This window comes from Carcharodon carcharias, chromosome 28 (assembly GCF_017639515.1).
Source record: "Carcharodon carcharias isolate sCarCar2 chromosome 28, sCarCar2.pri, whole genome shotgun sequence".
NCBI classification, from domain to species: Eukaryota; Metazoa; Chordata; class Chondrichthyes; order Lamniformes; family Lamnidae; genus Carcharodon; species Carcharodon carcharias.
This window is the reverse complement of record NC_054494.1, coordinates 18,515,310-18,538,810: the sequence shown is the minus strand read 5'-3', so window position 1 is coordinate 18,538,810 and position 23,501 is coordinate 18,515,310. Positions and strand designations below refer to the sequence as shown.

Here is a 23,501-nt window from a genome sequence, read left to right as displayed (position 1 = left end):
GCTTTAAACACCACCCCCCTTGCAATGAAAGGTTAACATTCCATTTGCCTTCTTAATGACTTGCTGTGCCAACTTCCTTTGTACAAGGGTGCCAGTTCCCTCCATACTGCAGCATCCTGTGGTCTCTCTCCATTTAAATAATATTCGGAGGATGTTTGCACGCTGGAGGGTATGGTTGAAGATCCAGACTCTGGCATTATGGTCAGCATCTTACGATCCCTCCTGCCCCGGCGGGATATTATGGCCCTGCCGAACTGAATGGAGATTTAAATGGCTCGCTGCATTCGCTGGCAGGGGGTGGGTGGGGGTGGGAGACACGCCGCAGCGGGGCTGTAAAGCCCTGGCTTTTATGTTTGTCGTCACCAGCCATACTGTAACACACGTGTCTCCCGCTTAAACCATCATACGATTTACTTTCCATCTGGGTGTGTAGGAGATAGCATCAAACAGCTTCAGTCAGATGGGAAAAGATCTTGTGTCCCACTTCCCTTCAAGTGAAGAACACTGGATCATCCAACTTGAAACTGTATCTGACTGACTCTGTGTGACAGAAGCCGATGCAGCTAATGCTGGTACAGCAGGTTGGGTTATAGGTAATCACGGATTAAACCATGACTGAAGGTCAGGAGAATATGGCTGCACATTTGAAAAGGCAGGTCTTTCAGGGGAGGTATGGCACTGTACTGTTTGTAATACTGGCCGGGCACCCCAGAGGTTGAGATTTCAAATTCCACCCTATGAAACTAAAGCTGAACAATGGAATTCATTAAATCTGACAATCTGCTGGCTACCACAAGGAAAATATGACCACAGGAGCTACTAGGTTGTCAGTAAAAACTCAATTTGATTCAACTGTGGATCTCAAAGAGGATTACGTCATTATCTGAAGAAGAAATTTTGCAGGGGCTGCAGGGCTGCACTTGCCGATATGCTCATGCTGAGAGCTGGCAGGGACACGATAGGCCGAATGGTCTCCATTTGTGCCGGAACAATTTTATGGGTCTAAAACTTTAGCATTGATGTCAAGGAGCACCTCTTCCTACAAAACATGAACAATGTGGATGGTCCTCCTGATAGCGGAGAGATAGAAACTCTGGAATGATTCAAAGATGTTGCGATGAGGGATGGAAACAAAGGTTTCTACAGAAGAAGACTGAGGCTTTGGAAAGTGTGCAGCAGAACACCACAGATCAACTCCTACTCCTGCTCCTATGTTCTTCACTCCCACTTTAAAGCATCTTGGTTACCCTGCAGAGAAGCATATTAAGGGGGTGATTTGATTGAGGTTTATAAAGCGATGGCATCAATTCTGTTTGTGTGAACAGTTGTTTCAATGAAATAGCTGAGGACTGGGGTCCCAATCCCAATTTATGTAAGGCCAGATCTAGGTTAGATGTCAAGAGGTGATTCTTCCCTGGAGAATAGTCGACCTCTGGAACAAACTGCTTCTTGTGTGGTGAATGGTGGTTCGCTGAGTTCCTTCAGGCCAGAGCTGAACTCTGTGGCTGGGGCGAAAATCACCTTCAACAATATTAGGGCCATACATGGTCTCCTGGACTATTTTTGATTTTCTAAGGCAGTTTGGGAGACAGTTTTCAGACTACTCCCAACACCTAACTGCTCCCTTCCTAGGACAGGAAACACAGGGCTGGACAGGAATGGCACAGATCAGGTTCACCGTTCCTACCTAGTGGCCCAGCATATTTGGTTTAATAAATGTGGTGCCTCCATCCCTGAGTTTTCCATTGAGCTTTCATTAGATCATTTATTTTTCCAGTGAGTCTAATGGGGCAGTGATAGTGGAAATGGCAAAAAAAAAAATGTCATCATGCCTGAGGTATAATGTCTGACTGCTGGTAGCTCAATGAAAATTTGGGCAAAAATATTGAAGTGTAAATGGAAGCTAAATGGAATTCTGAGGCATTTTGCTTGAGTAAATAAGGAGAAGCTGTCAGGTGGATCTGTAATCAAAGGACACAGATTTCAGATAATTGTTTAAAAAGTCAGTAGGGAGGGGAAGATGAGAAGCTTTTTAATGCAGTGTGTTGTCCTGAACTGCTTGAAAGGATAGTGGAAGCAGGCTCTCTCAGGACTTTCAAAGGGGAATTGGATATGTGTTTTTAAAGGAAAAATTTGCAGGGGTTTGGGGAAACGAGCAGGGGAGTAGGACAAATTGGATAAATTTCAAAGGGCTAGCACAGACATGATAGGCTTATTCACGAGCATGTGAATTAGGAGCAGGAGTAGGCCACTCGGCCCCTCAAGCCTGTTCTGCCATTCAATAAAACCATGGCTGACCTCGTGGCTAAATGACCTCCTACTGTGCTATAAGGTTCTATATTCATATTGACACAAATATAACTTGTAAATCATTCCCAATGTAATTCTTGAGCACACTAAAGCCAGAAGGCCATCGAACACTGGTTTGGGTTTGCCCTGGTGCAGTATATATCAAACCCTTTGGAGATCTTCTTAGCAAATGGTGCCAGTGGATCTGTCTTGACATGACAGGATCATTTAACCATCATTTGCACCTTGCCTTTCCAATTTCCTTCACAGGACACCAAACCCAGCTGGAGCTGAATCCACAGAAGCCAACCATCTTATGGCATCTCACACAAACAATCATTAGTTATGTGCAAATCTGGACTGCCTGGGAGTGTGGTGGAGGCAGATTCAGTCATGGCTTTCAAAAGGGATTTAGGTAAGCGCTTGAGAGTGAGAAAATTGCAGGGTTACGGGAAAGCTGGGAGCTGGATTAGATCTGTAGAGTATGGATTCAATGGGCAGAATGGTCTCCTGCTGTGCTGTAACCATTCTATGATCCTATGAAGCAACTAAGGCCAATTATAATGCTTCTACCAAAACCTTGGTCAAGATGAGCCAGCTGGGCACATTCTGGAGAACCCCCTCTGGTTTGTATGTCTCAAGGATGTCTAGGGTATTGTATTTATCCCCTGAGTTATTAGGACCCCTATTGATGACTTTACAGAAATTTTAAGCCATGACACAAAAATCATAACCCAATGCAACTGTAGTGTGAAAATAATAGGAAAACTTACAGGCAAAGAGTTCAAAATCATAAGTTGTTAACAGAGGGGGAAAGCCATTCAGCCCATCTTAGTTATTCTAGTCCAAAAAACCATTGGCTGAATAATAAGGGAAGGGGGATGTATGGCTTGTCCCCCGACCCTGAAGCAAAGTTGGAGTGGAGTCAACATGCTCCATGCCACCCCACCCCCACAGCCATAAACCACTGCTTGCGGGCTAAGCGAGGGCCATGGGACTTCAGCCTCTCACTGGGGAGGAAGTTCCACCATCTCAAGCTGCCGGTCAATCCGATTAGCCAGTAGCTCCATCAGTCCTGGCAGCAGCACGAGCGTGTCAGTGGTCACTGCTGGGGCTGCAGGAGAAGAAGGCCTTTGGATCCCTGGAGCAATTAAGTCCAGGGCATTAGACAGGGAGGGTTTGGGCAGGCCAGGGAGGGATCTTTGGGGGATGAGGTGGGCTCAATGCTGCCAGGGTTGGGGGGCGGTGGTGGTGTAAGCAGGAAGATGGGTTTTGATCTTGGAGGGGGGGGGTGGGGGGGAGGCAGGGGGGGGGGGGGGGGGGGGTGTGCTGCATCCCAATGAGCAAAGGAAAGCTCCCGGAGGTCAACACCACTCTCCTTCCTTCCCGCCCTTTGAAGAACTTTGTTACAAAATCGGCCTGCCTGTTCCTGCCCGAATGCCCATGCCATACGATTTATGGTGTGGGCAGCGTATTACCATGGTCAATTGGCTTGATTTCAAGCTTAATTGATCCTTGATTACTTATTTGAATATGATGGACGGGCTGCTAATTTTGGTGCTTACCCACCACCCCACCCCCCCGTATTATGTATTATGGGGGTGAGCTTGGAACACACCCAGTGGGGACATGTAAAATACAGCCCCATATTGTTTCCCTAATTTAGCAACTAATCGCTTTTTGCACAATTCTCAGCCTATTGTCTATACTACTCTATCTGGAAATCGATTGCATGTATTCATTCATCCCTGTGTGAAGGAAAACTCCAGATACCTGCCCTAAATATGCCTTGAAGGCAAGATACAGGGCTAATCAGAAAGGCAAACTCCAACTTCTTCATTGCAGTCATGGCTGGGCACAATTGTGCCTGTAATCTGTCAATTTGTAATTCTTGAACACAAACTATTTGAAAAAGACAGTGCTCAGCCTGATCTGTTCTACAGGCTTGGGTCCCTCAAATTGGGTGGCCCACCAAGTCTGATTGATCAGGGTAGTCATCGGTCAAATTGATGCCAAATCCTACTGGTAGGTTGGTTGCTCTCTCCCTGCCCACCTTCACTGTGGTTAATCATGCAGTTTGCTGACCCACCTTCCAGTTCAAGAAATCAGCCTGAAATTAAGAACTTAACCTTCAGCCTGCTGAGGTTGGAAAAAGTCCATTTAAAGATATAGCTAAAGTTTACATGTCATGGACAAAGGGTGGAATAATAGGGGAGGAACAAAGCTGCGCACGTTACAGCACATTGTACTGTAATGGTATAATTCCAGCTTGTGACAACACACGGTACTATGGACAATAAATTCCTTCTCTATTTGGAGATGGTGGCTGTTCAGACTTTCGTTAATGCTCCAGATTGACAGATATTACAGGTTCCATCCTCTTCACAGCATGACTTGCACTGGAATTCAACTTCATGACTAACAGACTAAAGAATAAGAAGAACATTTGCCAAACCATATGAGTGTCCTTGATTCCAAACAGAACAAGAATCAAACTGTTCATAAGTCAGGGTGGTCTTGGCAATGCTCCAAATAAGACACGCTTTGCTACTATTGTCTTCACATTGGGAGCTATGGATCAGTGTTAACGTTATCAGTTTTTGTTGCCTTTGGGCATTGCGATTATTGTGCCAATAGTCTACCCCTAAATTTACACAAATACAGCTGATAATGATCAACCTATAGATTTATATTTTGGACAAGGTTATTAAGGGAATCATATGAGACTACAGAATGTGTTACAAAATGGTTAGCATCAAGTTAACATAAAATTAAAAATATATAATTTTTAGTTATTTGGTAGGACAGAACTTGAGTATTGCTCAAAAAGAGACATGTTGAAGCTTTTTGTCTTGGGCTCATCAGGACACTTTGCAAGAATACCAATATAAGGGGAAAACAACTGAATGTGAAGAGAGTGCTGATTGATTGGCAAGTGGACTCTGATTGGACAAGGAAGCCATGTCAAAAAGCAGAAGACTGATTAAACTAACAGTGGACACCAATATTATGTAAGCCTGTAGGATATTGTGGAATAAAGGCAGTATCTTAACAGTTGGCTTAAAACCGTAGAACAAGATGCTTGTATTATCGAATGCTCTAGCTGAGGGTGCATCACTACCCTTTACTTCCACACTAATTCACATGCTTATGCACCTCATGGTGTCCTGTTGTAGCCTGACATCCAACCACAATAGGTAGTTCCTGCTGTTTGAACCATTCAGTTATTTACGGTAAAATTTAAAACAACTTAGACTCTCCATCACCTGTGGGAGAAACAGAAGCTGCACTAGAAGCTGACTTAACAGAGACTGTACCTGTTTTGTCATTCAAATCATAATTTCACCAAAGAGCGTTGTGATGTTCCTCATAGCTAGAATAAGCTCTCCCTTTAGCCAATCGCCACAATGATGTTTCTGTGTAAACTTATGAAAACTGAAAACCTGCTTTTAAAGTGCAGGTAATAATATGGTACAAACAGTATGAGTTAGCTGTTAACAATATGCAAATGCACAACTTGTCTGCAATAATGAAATATAAGATAGAGACGAATTCATATTTCAGCTAACTAGCCCCTAGTTGACAGCTGTGACTGAGATCCTTTCCTTATGTGTGGTTCTGAACTCTTTTGTTGCCAATGGTACATTCCACTACACATTAGGCACAGCTCCTCTGCAAGATGACCAAAGACCCATAGACAACACATGACATAGCTTAAGCAACACTCGGGCTGTCAATAAAGATTGGAAATGATTTATCAATCAGTGCTACTTTGATAATTTATACTTGACATATTAAGCAAAAGGAAACTCTTAAATGCATTCAAAATGAATAATCAAAAGTTCCACAATGTATGTAACTCCTGCCTACGAATCAAATTCATTGTACCCAGCTATTTTTGTTTACAACTGAGGTTTCATATATTTACACCAGAGATTTAGTTTCCCTTCGATTTTGAGACATGAATATAAATGAGAGATTAACTTACCATCACTGTATTTTTTTTCTGGTCACAGTTGAAGTGCTCGCATTCCTAATCCCTTCCTCAGTGCTTGTTTTCTGGTAAACCTATGAATGCTTTTCATACAGTTCAGGGCAGCTGTGGTGAAAAGCAAGTGATTTCTGTTACTCTTTCTGTGCCATCTTACCAGACAAAAATCATTTCAAAGAAAGGTACTCGCCAGACCTCTTAGAAATCTTGTGCGAACCACGAGCAGGAACTGAAAAATTTCAGGGGGAGTCAGCGTCAGTAAGAGGTACTTAAATAGACTCCAGGAAAGCAGAAACCAAAAAGAGTTGACGAGACGGGGAAGCTAGTACACGCATTGCAATACTGTCAGTGTCGAGTATCACATGGATGAAACAAACAGGCTGGTCAGCTATTTTTATATTTGGGTGGTTATTTTGATGGGCTACATACTCTATCTTCTAGAATGAATGCCTGAGCTACAGCTAAAACATTGTGAAGTCCCTGAAAATCATAACAACAGCTTTCTGACCTGGACTTGCTTTATTTTTCAAATAACTTGTTTTTGCATACATTAAAAGGAACCGAGGCTAAGCAGCACATCATCCTTGGTTGATTCTCTGTCCCATAAATAAAAATGTTGCATCATCAGGTCAAAATAAGTGCGGTCATACCTTTGCCAGTAGAATAGTCATCTACTGGAGCAAGATTTGAAATTTCCAGTGCAGCTCATCAGTTTGTCACCTTGCTGTGAATTAGAGACCCAGGGTTAACACGGAGTGATTTTGTGCTCTGCTTTAATTCAGTAAATCCATTATTGTGTTATTATTGTTTATGATGGTGCTGGGCATTTAATATAAAGCTAGATAATTGATATCAAATAAACATTTTTAATCTTGGTGAGCTTTTTGGACCAAACACAACTCAGCATTTTAAGAGCTAAACTTCAAAGCAATCTCCTGTGTGTGCTGTGTCGGCATTTGGGAACATTTAGAGTAGCAGGGAACTCATGGGGAAGTTGTCTTTAAGTTTCAGACACTTACCTCTCAGCAAAGAAGGTCAGAAGACGTGCACAGGATATCTCAAATAAGAGAACAGCACACTTTCCAGTTCTCTGCTTAGTCTAGTAATCCCCCCTGCAGCCTTATATGTAGACAAGCAATACTATAATAGGCGATGGATACGGTGACTAAGTTCCCCAGGGCCCTTGGTATAGTGATCTCACAGTACAAGTTGATGGACAGTCACACATGCGTTGTAGGATTACGGGGTAGGGCGGGGGGAATGAAAGCGGTTGGACGTCAGTCAGTGATTCATGAACGAAAGCAGCTATTAACTTATCCACTCCTAGATCTCTGTGACAGAGTTATAATCACAGGCTGCTTCAGCTCCCAAATATCAATAGCAATTCCAAATTTTTTTTATTGAATGGCTGATAATATTGAGAATCAACGAGTTTCATTTAGACAGAAGCGTCTTTGGATAAGTGTCCCACGATGCTTCATTGTGGCACGAGGAAAACAAATGCTGAACCAAAGCAGAGACTAGGAGAGGTGAACGAAAGCTCAAAGAGGGGCATTTAAAAGAGAATGTTAAAGGTGGTGGGGGAGATGGAGAGACAGAGGAGTTTAGATAGAAATGACACTAAATGGAACTTAAATGTTTGAAGGCACAGTTGCTGTTGAGGGGCAAGAAGAGGAAGGGCATTAATGGGGGTAAGACAGAGCAAAGTGGAGCTTAGGTTGAAAGGAGCTCATATCAGTTAATATTAGTTGTTCCCTACTCATATGGATTGCATTACGGGGATGTATTTCTGTGAAGATTCTCCCACCTGCCCACCACAGATGCACAGTTTATGTGTCTTTTTCCAGCAGTTCTGCATATCTTCTGCCAGAATATGGTGGGTGAGTAGGAAAAACCCACAGAAATTCACCCCCTTGAGTAGAGAGGATTAAGAAGTAATCTAATTGAGGTGTTAAAGAGAAGTGAAGGATTTGGTAGGGTAGAGAGAGAGAAACCATTTCCTCTGGTAGGGGAGTACAGAACAATGGGACATCACCTTAAGATTGGAGCTGGGCCTTTCAGGGGTGATGATCAGGGAACCACTTCTCCTGACTTAGGATAATGGAAATCTGGAAGTCTTTCTCCACAAAAAACTCTTAAGGCTAGTGGGGGGTGCGGGTGGGTGGGCGGGTGGTGGTGGGGGGGGTGGGGGGGGAAGCAGAGCATCAATTGAAGAATTCAAAACTTAAATAACTAGATTTTTCATCTGTATGGACATCAAAGGATATTGAATCAAGGCAAGTAAATGGGGTCAAAATACCGATCAGCCATGATCGAGCTGAGTGGGGGAATAGGCTTGAGGGGCTGAATGGCCTACTCGTGTTTCCAAGTTTGGTTGATCCAAGCTGACTTCTCTTGCGACAGGTTTGAATGTTAAGAAACTCTTTATGGCTGTACACTTGAGTACACCAATGCATTGCAGAAATCATTGAGAATCACTCCAAATATTAAATTGGGATTAAATGTTTTTGACTACACTGAACACCTATGGAACAAATAGAAGGGAGGATTTTTAAAAAGCTGCGCTCCCAAGAACATAAACTGGGAAATAATGGAAAGCTTCTCTGTGATTTTACCTCCAATTTTCCAATGTGTGCCTCCTGGTAAGAAGGAGGGGTGCTCCTTGGCAAGAACACACTTTTGCATAACAAGCACTCCCCCTCCTCCAGGTACCATGTCCTGAGAGGGCCTTGGCAATCATGGACTTCAATTAGATTGGTCCACACCTTCATGAACATCAGGTCCTGAGTTGGGACTTGAACCCAGAGTTTCTTGCTCAGAGGTAGTGATGCTACCAATGCACCACAAGACACCATAATATTAAACAGTATGGTATTTAAATCAGATTCCAAAAACTCACTCACAGCATCAAGCCAGTTTCTCCCTTAGATCAAGTCGCATTGCCAGGAGGAGAAGGCTATGGATGGGGAATACAGCCATACAATAAAGGTGTGGAAAATATTGCCCTGATCTTGAAATCTCCAAGGCCTAAATTGAATTTCAAAAGTCGTACCATTCAACTCTGACCAATTGCAGGTGAGTCACCATCAGCCCAACAGCATGGAAACCATTTTTTGCTTTTCCCTTTCCCTTTTGGACTGAACACTTTTCGCATTGTTCTTTTCTAGTAGGCTGTCTACATCTCCAATTTGACCCCATCAGAAAGCAGGGAACCCATCCATCTGGGCTGAACTAAATCTTTTTCACTTATTCCATTAGTGCATCAAAGTACACATATGTAACTGCACTGTTTGTTGCTCCTCACCAGTTTTATTCACAACTTAACCTAGATAGAGTGCTATCAGGTTAATTTTCAGCCTTTCCACATACCTTTACCTTGCACTCAGATGCAAGTGCTCCTCCCTTATCACAGTACCATTGTAAGGTTATTAGGCTTGACATCAATCTTGGTAACAAATTATTGAGTTCAATGAAGTATTGATACATTCAGTGTCTTAAGCAATAGGCATACAGAGAAATAAACTATATGTTATCTGCTTTCACTCTGTATAGAGCTGTAGCCATCATCGATTCTTTCATTCTCCTCTCTCTTTCTGTCTATGAATTGTAAAAGAAAGCTTAAGTTATGAATAGGGGTTTAGTCACACACCCCCATCCCTTAAAAGGAGCTGTTTTTCAGTTTTCCTACCCGATCTATTGATCATTGTCCTGTTGGTTTGTGATTATAGGGTTACCTTCTTTTTTCTAGGAGACCATTGATCTCTTATTCATCATTCTCAGGGTAAGGGGGATTAGGATTGAGATGAGGAAAAATTCCTTCAATTAGAGGGTTTCAAATCATTGGAATTCTCAACCTTAGATGATACTTGTGAACTACGCCATGTGGTTCACTAAGGCTTTATGCAAACTTGTACTTAATAATAAAGGAGTTGCTGAAATTCTATAGAGAAGCTGGAAAAATGACCAAACTGTAGAAGGAGATGTATAATAGAACAAAGTTTTGAATGGAACTGTTACAATGGTTTCAGATGAAGACAGGAGTTCAGTGGAATTGTATTTATATCTCATTTCCTCAATATTATTCCAACCATATTATGAGCAAGATAATGGAAGTAAAGACACCCATAGCAGTAAAAAAAAACTGCACTATACAGATATCATTTTCATTACATCTTAGATGCTGTTATTACGATGACTTATGAGTTAGATGACAAAGTAGTGGGTGCTCAATATCAGTTTTCCAAGGATTGAGCACATACAAGGTAAGGCACAGAAACGTGAAGTAAGAAAAGTAAACCATGGTAATGGGAAGGAGGAAGTGACATTGTATCTACTAGGTTTTCTGTCTGATAAATGGAAAAGGTGCAATGCCATGGCTGAAAGATTTTGATGGATTATAGAAAGCACTCTGGATGAAAAGAGACATGTCTTTAGTTATTTTTAGGTTGAGTCTTCTGTATGGTGTCAAAACTAAGGCCATCGAGAGGGCAGAGAAGAGGCTGGATAATTTTGGATCCATTGTATTTGAAAGGCAGCTGAAAGAACAGAATGGCCAACAACAATGGATCTGTGTGCATGTATGGCGAGAAGGCTGTAATGTACAGGGCTTGCAAGTTGTGTGTTCATGAGACTTTGCTGTGTGTAATTGGCTGCCACGTTTCCTGCATTACAATGGACACTACACTTCAGAAATACTTCATTGGCTGTGAAGTGCTTTGGGGCATCCTGAAGTAGTGAAAGATGCTATATAAATGCAAGTCTTTTTGTGACTGAGGAGTAGCATTACTGGAAGGGAGAGTGGGCCAAACTGAGAAGACAAATACATGAGAAACCAATGCTGGGATGGTGGGATTAACTGAGTGAAAGAACGAATGGAAGAGTGACAGAGAGAGACAGCTGAGGGAACTTGAAGAGCCTAAGAACAAATCATATCATATCTGTGGTCAGCTGGTTATGACAACCAACTAACTGATTGGATCATATTCATGCTCATTCTTTTTTAAACTAAGCTCCACTCTTCTGTTTCAAGGTGATAATCTCCAGTTAATCCTGGTTTACCATGCCTGCATGAAGCTATCCAACACAAAATATATGTATAACTCATTAAATACATAGTCTTCTTCCACATCTTAAATATCTTTCCTCCTCTCTAAGTTCTCGCCGCTGCTTGGCACATGTTTCCTCCAGTAGAAAGAGGCAGACATTCTAAATTTACCACTACTGCTCCATAATTGTCCAACATGATATGTGGTTGTTGAAGATGGAACAGCTCTTTGTCATTATTCCTTCTCCTTAAAATTGAATAGGTCAGGAACCCAGCTCAGAATTGGTTAAGCTTAGCCATAAAAGATAAAAATGTCAGTCATTTTGGGCTTTGGATCAAGACCATAGTCAGACAATTTAGTACAGTAAAATAGATGCATTGCTTTCATTCTTTTACTGATACTAAAATAAAACAAACAATATTGATTTGTCTGTAATTTTTTATCTTCAGTTTTTTTTCCTTAAAAAAAGATTAACCCTTTAAGTAGTGAAAATCCAATTCAGTTTTCATACCCTGCTTTCTATTACCCTGCTGGTTAATCCACACCCTTGAGATTCCATGTACAAATGCAGCAAGACCTGGACAATATCCAGGCTTGGGCTGACAAGTGGCAAGTAACATTCGCACCATGCAAGTGCCAGGCAATGACTATCTCCAACAATCGAGAATCTAACCATTGCCCCTTGACATTCAACGGCATTGCCATCACTGAATCCCCCACCATCAACATCCTGGGGGTTACCATTAACCGAACTGGACTAGCCACTTAAATACTGTGGCTACAAGAGCAGGTCAGAGGCTAGGAATCCTGCAGCGAGTAACTCACCTCCTGACTCCCCAAAGCCTGTCCACCTTCTACAAGGCACAAGTCAGGAGTGTGATGGAATACTCTCCACTTGCCTGGATGAGTGTAGCTCCAGCAACACTTAAGAAGCTTGACACCGTCCAGTACAAAGCAGCCCGCTTGATTGGCACCACATCCACAAACATTCACTCCCCCCACCACCGACGCACAGTGGCAGCAGTGTGTACCATCTACAAGATGCACTGCAGGATTTCACCAAGGCTCCTTAGACAACACTTTCCAAACCCATGAGCACTACCATCTAGAAGGACAAGGACAGCAGACACATGGAAGTTCCCCTCCAAGCCACTCACCATCCTGACTTGGAAATATATCACCATTTCTGCACTGTTGCTGGGTAAAAATCCTGGGACTCCCTCCTTAACAGCACATGGACTGCAGCGGTTCAAGAAGGCAGCTCACCACTACCTTCTCAAGGGCAATTGAGGATGGGCAATAAATGCTGGCCCAGCCAATGAAGCCCATATTCCATGAATGAGTAAAAATAAAATCCTTACAGAACTCTCATTAGTCATGTGGAGGCCTTCAAAACTACCCTATATTGACTCACTGAGGTTGGAAACAGATCTAATGTATCTTTAAAAAGCTCTAATCGCTTAAAATGGACGATAACTTTCAACAAGGTAACAGAAGCAGCAATAGCCTCAGGAGGACCATCAGTTGGAAGGGTCCAGAGATTTTCCAATGCATCTGTGGAGATGCTGTTTGGCAGAAGTGAGGGCTGGTAGGGACTGCTCAATATGCACTCAGGGCTGGAGTTCCCAGAAGAGAGTGGTGTCGGCTGTCTGGATGGAGGTAGGTAGCATACATAGTCAGCTCACACTCCATTGACCCAAGAGCTACCACACAATACAGGAAGAGATTCAATGACATCACAAGGGTGCCTAAGGTCATTCAAGGCTCAGGTGCTGATGTACATTTTCCATCCCATACAGATTCACTCACCTCCTTACCTAACATATTCTTTCTCTCTCAGCATCTGAGTGGATTTGGGGTAGTAACCTCTAAGAATGCATTTACTCTGTTTAGCAACATAGAATAGTGACCACTTACAGTGGGTATATCTACAGTAAGCTCATGAATAGAGAAATAATATGCAAATAATTTTGTTGCTAAACTTATGAAGAGTAAATGTCTAACTAGAAACCGTCACTGTAATCCTATCAAGCCTTCATTACGTTCCAAAGGGTATTAATTGAATTAATGAAGATTTGGTCAGGGACCGGGGGGGATTTGTCAAAACAGCCCAAACATAGATTATTTATCATTAACATGTGTTTGTGTTCATGGGTTGTGAAGATTATTTAATATTATTCAAGTTGACTACCTCCATCACATAGGGTGGTTTTCAAAGCAGGACCAGGTTTTCAAAGGGTTTTTGAAACAACAGAAGCATCGGCAGCCCATGTGTTCCAATCTAACTCGCTTAGGTCAGCCCTGGGCCTTGACCTAATTGAATCTTCAATGAACAGACAATTACAATATTCAAAGCGCCTCCTTACTTTTTGTTCCCGAGTGAAAAGATTTTGGAAAGAGAATTTCAACCATGAACTGGGCTGAATAACATGTTTTGGTATTCTCCATGAGGAATATCCAAATACCGTCTGCAATTAGATTTGTGACTCAGTTAAAAGGCAGACTGACAAATACTTTCAAGAGCCACATGTAAGGGACACATCTGCCATGAGTTAATCAGCTTATAATTGGCAATGAATTAAGGAGACCTTCTAGCTACCATAATATGATATGTATATGTTACTTGGACCCTTATTTTGTTATTGCCTTTTCAATAAAAGCCTTACAAGTGACACTCACCTATCCAGAGAACATAAAATCTTGCCTAAGTGCTTCAATTGTAGTTGTTCACTGAGCCACCTCAGAGGTATTAGAACTGGTGCCTAAAAGCTTGGTCAGAGAGATAGGTTCTAAATAGCAGTTTGAAGGAGAGAGAGGGTTTAGGGAAGGAATTTCAGAGCTTGGGGCCTAGGCAGCTGAAAGCACAGCCATCAACTGAGGAGTGAAGGAAATCTGGGATGCACAAGGGGCCAGAATTGGAGAAGCGCAGAGACCTGAGGTGCTCAAAGGGCTGGAGGAGGTTACGGAAATAAGGAGGGCCAAAGCCATGGTGGGGTTTGGACATAAGAATGTGAATTTTAAAACTGAGGTGTTGCAGGGCCAGTAGTCAAAGGAGGTCAAAGAGCACAGGGGTAATGAGTGAGTGGAATTTGGTGTGAGTTAGGACATTGGCAGCAGAATGTTGCATGAGCTCAAGTTTATAAAGCTACGGGTTAGATACTGGTGCACCCATTCCTACACTTGCTTAATCATTCTTCCAGAACCTACAGCTTCCCTAATCAGTGAGGGTTGGTAAATTTAGTAGCTCTGACACGAGTTTGGGAACGAGACATCGATAATTGCACTGCAGTAGCACAGCAGCTCCTGACTAATGTTGAGCAAAAACTTGAACTGAAGGGAGGAGATTTCACCTCTGAGAGGTGCTATATAAATGCATTTTTTTCTATTTAAGTAATGAATTGGATGAATTGTACGACTGTCCAAAATTAGTTCCAATCTTATTATGGGCGCTGAAAACATGTTATGTAGCTGATGGATAGCTACTTACATCCTAAAGGGATTGTCATCACAGTCTCCCAGGACTAAAGTCTTGTTCCTGTTCTGTTTTGTGGTTTATGTTTAAATGACCTTGTGCAGGACTATAACAATACATGAGCGATACCATAGATCTTCACCACATAGTAATTTATTGGCCAAAAGCACAGAGCTTTAGCTCCATTCCTCAAAAGCTCACTGAATACCATCTTTAAAGAAAGAGGCTAAAAGTTGTTCATCGTTAACTGTACGTTCCATTAGATTGTTAACAAAGTTACACCTGCTATTGTTAGAATGAGGAGAAAAAGAATCAGGATAACAATACCAATGTTCACCTTTGAAATTCATATTCATCAGTTGAGTCCCAAACAGACCAGGGTCAGAATTTTTCCCTTGTCGGTCGGGCTCAGCGGGAGTGGGCGGGGACAACCAGGAACACAACCGCGGCCCGCCATCGGCTCCACCCCGCCATTTTACGCAGGTGGGCCAAGTAAGGCCCGCCCAGCGTAGGACACAGCTGCGGAATGAGCGAGAAGAGGCGGGCGGGGGGGGTCAATGTCCTCTGGGTCAAGCTGATTCGTATCCAGCCACGGCAGCCATTCGAAGGCTGCCTGCGAAGGACGTCGAGATCGTGGGGGACAGCGCTGCGGGTGGGAGGGCAGGTCGACGGGGCACTCGGCCCCGCGTTTCTCTGATGAGTGTCGTGCTCTGCCCTCCTGGAGGAGGTGGCAGCCAGAAGGGAAACACTTGTCCCCAGAGACAGGAGATGGCGCCCACGGTGAGCTCCCATGATGTGGTGAGGTACACATGGGTGCAGTGCCGCAAGCGCTTCAATGATCTCCTGTGATCAGGAAGGGTGAGTACCGTGTTAGCACAGGTCACTTTGCAGAGCAGTTATGATCTGCCCTTCTTCTCCTTGGACCTCAGAGGTCTTAGAGTTTGAGCGGCAAATATCAATGAGGCAGCATCTGGCCAAGGGGGTGAGCCCTGGCTGCTTGGAATGAGTGTCTTGCGGCTCCAGGGTTACGAATGGGCTGAGCTCTGCGAGGTGTTCCTCAGCTGGGGTTGGTCAGGCTGCAATGGTGCTGCAGGTACAGGATGGACTAATCAACGCTCCTCAGACCTTTCAGGAGAAGACAATGCTGAGAAGCTGTGGATTGGCAGAGGACCACCCCACCTACTAATCCTCACTTGGTATGAGCAGGAGACCCTGGAGCTGGAGATGCATCATGCCCCTGGGTCAACCAGCCACGGTGAGGTTGGGGTGCCACAGGGAGGTAAGAGTGCCGTCCACTGAGGTCAGAACGTCTATCATTGCAACCATTCCACTGTAGCCTCTATATTGATATGAGCCTCGAACATGGAATCCCCATTGATAATGGAAAGACGAGGGCACCCTGATCCGGGTGCCAGGCATCACAGTAACAGTGTAATGACTTCAACTAATGACGTGTCTTGCTCTTCCTTTCAGGCTGCCCATCGGGGTGAGGAGCCTGAAGGCCCAACCCTGACCCCAGAGGACAGCACCCATCACAACGCACCTGTGACACACCCTCTCTGCCAAGCAGGTGCCAGTGCAGATACCAATACCTCAGTGGGCTTTAGATCAGAGGCTGGTATCTCGGTGCACATTGGTGAGGGCACTTCACACTCGCTTGAAGTGCAGGCAGAGGCAGAGAGTGTGCAGGGGGCCGGCAGTCAGACGATTGCTGAGGAGCAGGAACATGCTCAGTCGGTGGCTGATGATGTGTCTCTGGAGTTGTCACTGAAGCAGCAGATGCTGGAAGTGCAGCAGCGTGTGCAGGAGGATCTGGCGGAGATCCATGAGGGAATGCGTGCCATGGTCTCCGATGTGAAGGAGTCATTGTGGAGTGTGAGCAATGCAATGACCCTCATGTCCAAGCGCACTGCCTCCTCCATGGAGAGAGTGGTGACTCTCATGGAGAGACTCTTCCATGAAATCAATCAGGGCTTCCTGGGGATGTGCTCGGAACTGCAAGCCCTCACAGCGGCATTGACCTCAGCTGGTCAGTGCCCATGTGGGAGATGGATGGGGCACCCAGTATCCCAGCTAGATGCCCATCCATCAATGATGAGCAGGGAGGTCCACAGTGACCTCACGTTGGCACATGAGCTGCTTGTTGTCTATGTGGGCTCCTCTCAGGGTGCTCCAGATGATGGCAGCAGCTCCTCTGCCCCTCTGCCAGTGACCGTGGCATCTGATAAGGCTGCGGTGACTGGTGAGATGCCAGCTGTGGAACTGGCCACTCTCTCCCAGGCGGGGCCCGCACAGGCTCCACTGGCCAGAGGACGACCGCCAAGGTCATCGAGGCCAACAGGACAGCAGAGTCAGCAGACTGGCTCCAATACCGGTGCCAGCGAGGGGGGTGGGCACCAAGACGTGACATCCGTAAACACAAACTTAAAGTACCTTAGTCAGAACATGGACTGATCAGAACATGGGTGATATTTGTTTCCCCCACTTTTGTGTTAATTGTTCAAAGGTGTGATGGATAAAACCTCTCAATTTCATTTGTATAATGTATGCCAGGCACCATATCATTAAATGTGTTTTTGTACAACAAGTCTCTGGGTGCTTCATTTGTTCTGCAGGTGCAGGGTAATCTGCATGGTGTTATGATTGACTAGTTTCTCATTAAACTTTATTGCAATGGCACATGGTGTATGTTGTTGGCCAAGCAAATGTTCCTGTCAGGAATTGAGCATGGAGCCTGCAGCATCCTGGGTATCCCTGCCTCCCTGGAGGTTGCCCGGGTTGGGGTGTTTATGCCCAGAGTATTCTCCTCACTATGCTCGTCTTTGGACTCAATACTGGACTCATCGTTTGTTGCCTGAGCAGCTGCGTCAAGATCTACTTCCTCCATTGTGTCCCCCCTTTCCAGCACCAGGTTGTGGAGAGTGCAGCGTGCAACCACTATCAGTGACACACGATCTGCGGGGTATTGGAGTGCGCCCCCTGAGTCGTCCAGGCATCGGAAGTGCATCTTGAGAAGACCTATGTTCTCTCTACCACCACCCTTGTGGAGACGTGGCTCCTGTTGTACCACTGCTCTGCCTCTGTTCTTCACAGAGGAGCATCATGAGCCACCTTCTGAGGGGATAGCCCTTGTCACCCAACAACCATCCATCCAGCCGGGCTGGAGCACTGAAGAGCCCCGGCACCTGGGAGTGTCTCAGAACGTAAGTGTCATGGGAGCTGCCTGGGTACCTTGCACAGACTTGTAGAATCAGCATCCTGTGATCACACACTATCTGCACATTCATGGAGTAGAAGCCCTTCCTGTTGACAAAGGCACTGGGCTCACCTGCTAGCGCCTTGATGGCCACATGTGTACAGTCTATAGCACCCTGGATGCAGAGGAAGCCAGCAATGGCCGCGAAGCCTCTGGCTCGCTCTGCCTGGCTGGCCTTGCCTGTGTGGTATTAAATGAAAATCAATGATGCCTGAACAGAATGTCTGTCACCAGTTTGACACAACTATGGACAGCTGATTGGGAGACTCCACAAAGATCCCCCATTGACCCTGCAAAGAGTCGGAGGCGTAGAAGTTGAGGGCCACCATTACATTCAGAGCCACTGGCATGGGGTGTCCAGTCAGAGCTGATCTCAGGCTCGATCCTCTGACAGATGGAGCTCACTGTCTCCCTTGAGAGGTGGAGCCTCCTTCAGCATTGTACCTATTGAGGTAGCTGCATCGCTGTCTGTAAACCTGGCAGCAGGATAGTGGTGTCTTCTGTGGCCCCTTCTGCCTTGGACTTCCTGTTGGCCCTGCACCCCTTGTGCCTGCGCTTCTCCTCCTGCAGGGTGCTCCTCTGGAGGCTGAATAGGGACACATGTCCTCCTCCACCTTCTGGCCCTCTCTTTCTCCTCAAGGGAGGTGCCTCCAGCGGAGACCACAATCCCCATTACCAGAGTAAGGGAGGGCTGTCTGATACCTGAAAGGTCCCAAGTGGTATGAATCCTCCGAAACACTGAGTCCTGAAATGAAGCCTCTTATTTCTGTCAAAGCAGCTCTGAAGCGAAATGAAGATGTCCTGTTCGCACAAGCAAACAGCAGCAAGTTTTAAGCTAAAGTACAAACTACTCACATCAATAGCCCACTCACTCCTCTTGTCCTGCTCGTGGATGAGGTTTTTGAAAATGTGGCCTACCCACCTGCTTATTTAGCCTTTGCGATTTTCAGGCCATAAACCCTGGGACAATTGGTGTCTCAAGGGCCTTAACTGGCCACTTAATTAATAGCGGACGTGCCTCCATCTTCAGTGCGTGCCCACCTAGTGAAATATTGCGAGGGTGCGGGTTGACGCTTTATTTCTCTTTCGGACCTGTCGGGCGCACACTCGCATGCCAACCTAAAAATTCTGCCCCAGAAGCTTTTAATGTTTTTTTAAATCAGGTAAGTGGGACAATCAGTGGGAAACTTATATAACCAAAATATCTTCCAATGAGTTTTCGTGAACTGCTCAGTTTTCAATAGGGTGAAATACTTTAAGGTCAGAATCATATGTTGTCTTTTTACACTTTGCAGAGGGTGCTATGTTATCATAGTAAGTCATGCAATGTGTCCCTTCAAGAGATCTATCCCTAATTTTCAGAGGCACTGCTGTTGACATGAAGCCTTCTTGATGCCAGGGCATTAAATGGGGCTCACTAGGTCATGCACCTAATTCCTTGCATGCGACATCATTTCAGGGCTGCAGATACCCGGGCTCCCATTCTGAATTACGTGAATTAAGATGAGGCTCCCCCCCCATCACCGCACCACCCAGCCCACCCCTCCAACCCCCAGCATTCAACCTCATGTGTTTTGGAATAATTTTCAAAGCAAGTTTGCAGCTGTTTCTACAGTCTTTGCTATTGAAGTGCAACTTTTTTTTGTGGGGTACATCTCTCTCCTTCTGCATTGACCATACCACATATTTTAATTTTCTTCTATTTTTTTCTGCATTTTTGCTAAAGCTTTCATTTAGCAAAGCCCACATTTGCTAAATTCTTGCCAATTACTTCTGCATTACAAGCTGCAGCGAACACGATTGCAAGACAGGAAATTCCTTTGGCTGTTCCCTTAGTTCTGTCTAGGTTGGGTGAGGAAGTGCAGTTCCTGAGGGCAATGACAGCTCACACAGCGTGCTCAAGTACCCAAGTACCCAAAGACCTGTGTTCAAAGGCTGTGTAACTGATTCTGGGTGTCTCAGTTGGCCCCTGCCATCTCTGATTCACTACAGGCAGACCACAAGAATGTTAAGCAATAGTTCCGTTGTCTGGACTGCTTAGACCTTAACATTCTAGTCAAAATCCCCAGCATCGTCATCACTGTCTGCTGTAGCTTTGCCATCCTAAAAGGCGTGGACAGCAGGTTTACGGGTTGTGAGCTCACAGGAAGAGGGCCAGGAAGAAGAACACAACATAGATATAATTATAAGACCATAAGGTGATAAAGTTAGGAGCAGGATTGGACCATTTGGCCCACAACCCTGCTCTGCCATTCAATAAGATCATGGCGGACCTGCTTGAGGCCTTGATTCCTCTTTCCTGCCTGGCCCCTTTAATCCTCAACTCCCTTGCTGATCAAAAATCTGCCTAGCTCAGCCATAACTATATTCATTGATCCAGGTTTCACTGCTCCGAGGGGAAGAGAATTCCAAACACTAACGGCCCCCTGAGAGAAGAAATTCCTCCTCATCTACATCTTAAATGGGAGACTCCTTATTTTTAAACTGTGCCCACTAGTTCTAGATTTCCCCATGAGAGGTAACATCTTTCATCAATCTTTGAGCCATGCATTCAACTTATTTACCCTACGTCAATTTGCTTGTGACTTGGGTAATAATTGAGGGATTATTATCTTTGTGATTCTGCTTTTTAATTTAGTCCTTTAGTTGCTCATGCACCCTTGTTAGAAACCCTTTCCTATTCCTTTCTATGTCATTAGTACCCAAGTGGACCATGAAAACTTGATCCTTCCCCTCCCATTCCAAGTTACTGTCCAGCCACAAGGAGATGTCTTTAACCTTGGCACCATGTAGGCAACAAAGTTTTTGGGACTCTCACTCTCAGCTGCAGAAAACTGTATCTATCATCTTAACTATATTGTACCCTACTGCCACTACATTCCTTTTAACTCCCTCTACTTGAACGGCCCCCTGCATCTTGATGCTGTGGTCAGTTTGTTCATCCTCCCTGTAGTCACTGCTCTCATCCACACAAGCTGCACAAACCTCAAACCTGTTGGACATTGCATGGACTGAGGTTCCTCAATTGCTACATTCCGGATTCCCATACCTGCCAAACCTGAAGTACCTAACCTAAGGGATATGACTGTCTCCTGGAGTGAAATGTCCAGGTAACTGTCCCCCTCCACAGTGTCCGAAGCTCAGACTCCAGCTCATGAACTCTGAGCCACAGTTCCTCAAGCTGCAGGTTTTTACTGCAGATGTGGTTGCCAAGGATCACTGAAATATCCACCAGCCCCACATTCTACAGCTGCAACACATCACCTCCCTGCCATCTTTATTTTGTTTCCATTTAACTAATCAGATTTCAAGTTTAGAATATCACTCAACAATTATCCATAGTTATATTATGAACATAAATAGTTGCCTATAAATTTAATATAATACTTATATAGTTCCCCAGTGCTGGTTTAAACTACTTCTCCAGTTTGGAGGGGAAAAAAGGTTAAAACTCACCAATCACCTACCTGTATCCTTAATTAATGCCTGCAGGTAAGTGGATACACAAGCAGGAAAATTGGGGTAAATTCTGTGTCCAAGAACCACTTTTCTTAACAGACACTTGCTGTCACTTTAAAAAAAAATCTGCTCATGGAATGGGGTCGTTACTGGCTGGGCCAGCATTTATTGCCCATCCCTAATTAACCTTGAGAACTGAATGGCTTGCTAGGCCACTTCATAGGGCATCTGAGAGTCAACCACATTGCTGTGGGTCTGGGATCAGGCCAGACCAAGTAAGGATGGCAGATTTCCTTCCCTAAAGGACATTAGTGAACCAGATGGGTTTTTACAGCAATTGCCAATGGTTCCATGGTCATCATTAGACTTTAATCAAATTCAAATTTTGCCATCTGCCTGGTGGGATTCAAACCCAGGTCCCCAGATCATTACCCTGGGTCTTTGGTTTACTAGCCCAGTGACAATACATCACCACCTCCCCACTTCAAAAGCAACATTCTCAAGATGTGGGCTTCACTGGCTAGGCCGGCATTTATTGCTCATTCCTAGTTATCCTGAGAAGTGATAACCTTCTTGAATAGCTGCAGTAGTGGCAGGGAATTCTGAAAAATTAAAGAATGCATCCACTAGCTCTTGGGCCATTAGGTCAGGTCTGAAAATGGACGACCTGCGTCCTAGAGTTTTAAAAGAGGTAACGGCCGAGATTGTGGGTGTATTAGCTTTTATCTTCCAAAGTTTCTTTGACTTGCAGAGTGCAAATGTAATCCTGCTATTCAGGAAAGGAGGGAGTGAGAAAATGGAAAATTATATACCAGTTCACCTGACACCAGTTGTAAGGAAAATGCTGGAACCTACTGTTGCATGGTAACAGGGCACTTAGAAAAGCATGAACTGATTAAGCAGAACCAAGATTTATGGAAAGGAAATCATGTTTGGCAAATCTTTTAATGGTTTTTGAGGTTGTAAACAGCAGAGCAGATAAGAGGAAACCAGTGGATGCAGTATATTTGGATTTTCAAAAACATGATCAAGACATTATTGTATAAAATTAGAGCTCATGGAAGTCGGGGTAATATATTTGCATGTGCTGAGAACTGGTCAATGGACAGGAAACACCATCTACTCCCTCAGGTACCATGCCCCAAGAGGGCACTAACAACCATAGACTTGTCCACTATTATGCTTGGTAAAGCATTGCAGTAGCTTGCTGTTGCCTTCTGCAGTATGGCTAACCAAGAGACTCTCCCACTCTTACCACCAGGCATATTGGATTTTCAGGCTGATAATGAACCTGTTTGGCTACATTATGAACACACCTTCTGTGGCCATTAAATCCTGAAGTGGGACTTGAACCTAGGGTTTCTAACTGCAAGGTAGAGACACTACCCACTGTGCCACAAGACCTCCCACAGGCAGAAAGCAGAAAGTAGGAATAAATGGGTCATTTTTTGGGTTGGCAGGAATGATTTTCACTAGAATTTTGAAGGTAACAAACTCAGAGAGAGTGAAAAACTGATAACTAAATGCTTAACAGGAAGCCACCAAACTACTGGGTAGATACAGCTTGAAAAAAAAGGCCAGCAAAGTGACTATGGTTTAAAAAAAAATCTGTTTAGCGATTAATGTTCTAAAAACTAAGCTTGTCACATTGTAATAGTGTTCTCTCTCCAGCGCATAACATGGGATGGTACCTCTAGGAATACATCTGGCCAGAGTTGGTCACCCTAGAAGTTGGAACACTGGAACTTTTGCCTTGGTAGATATTTTTGATCATCTTGTTACCAGCTCCTCCAGCATGTTGATAGCTCTGTAGAAGTGATAGATAGGATGTGATGGTAATGAAGTTACATGTTAAAGGAAATGCAGTTTTTTTTTTACACTATATGTAGGTAAACATACCGTTTATGATACTCAGAAATGGAGATAAGAAAAGTTTCTATGATATCTGGTTTTTACTGATTTGACTGATTTCAAGTAAAGTGCTATAAA

At 44.3% G+C, this 23,501-nt stretch overlaps 1 protein-coding gene across 3 annotated transcripts in view; it reads right to left on the bottom strand.

Moving 5' to 3' along the window:
• Positions 1-23,501, bottom strand: part of LOC121270841 (cardiac-enriched FHL2-interacting protein) — a 97,513-nt gene that overhangs the window by 61,628 nt on the left and 12,384 nt on the right. For 2 of the 3 annotated variants that reach the window (XM_041176362.1, XM_041176361.1), the window contains exons 3-4: positions 6,931-7,004; positions 6,278-6,388 (exon numbers count right to left, since the gene is read on the bottom strand). The gene's annotated coding sequence lies outside the window, so the exon portion shown is untranslated. The remainder of the gene's footprint in view (positions 1-6,277; positions 6,389-6,930; positions 7,005-23,501) is intronic. The other variant, XM_041176363.1, reaches the window with a different exon arrangement.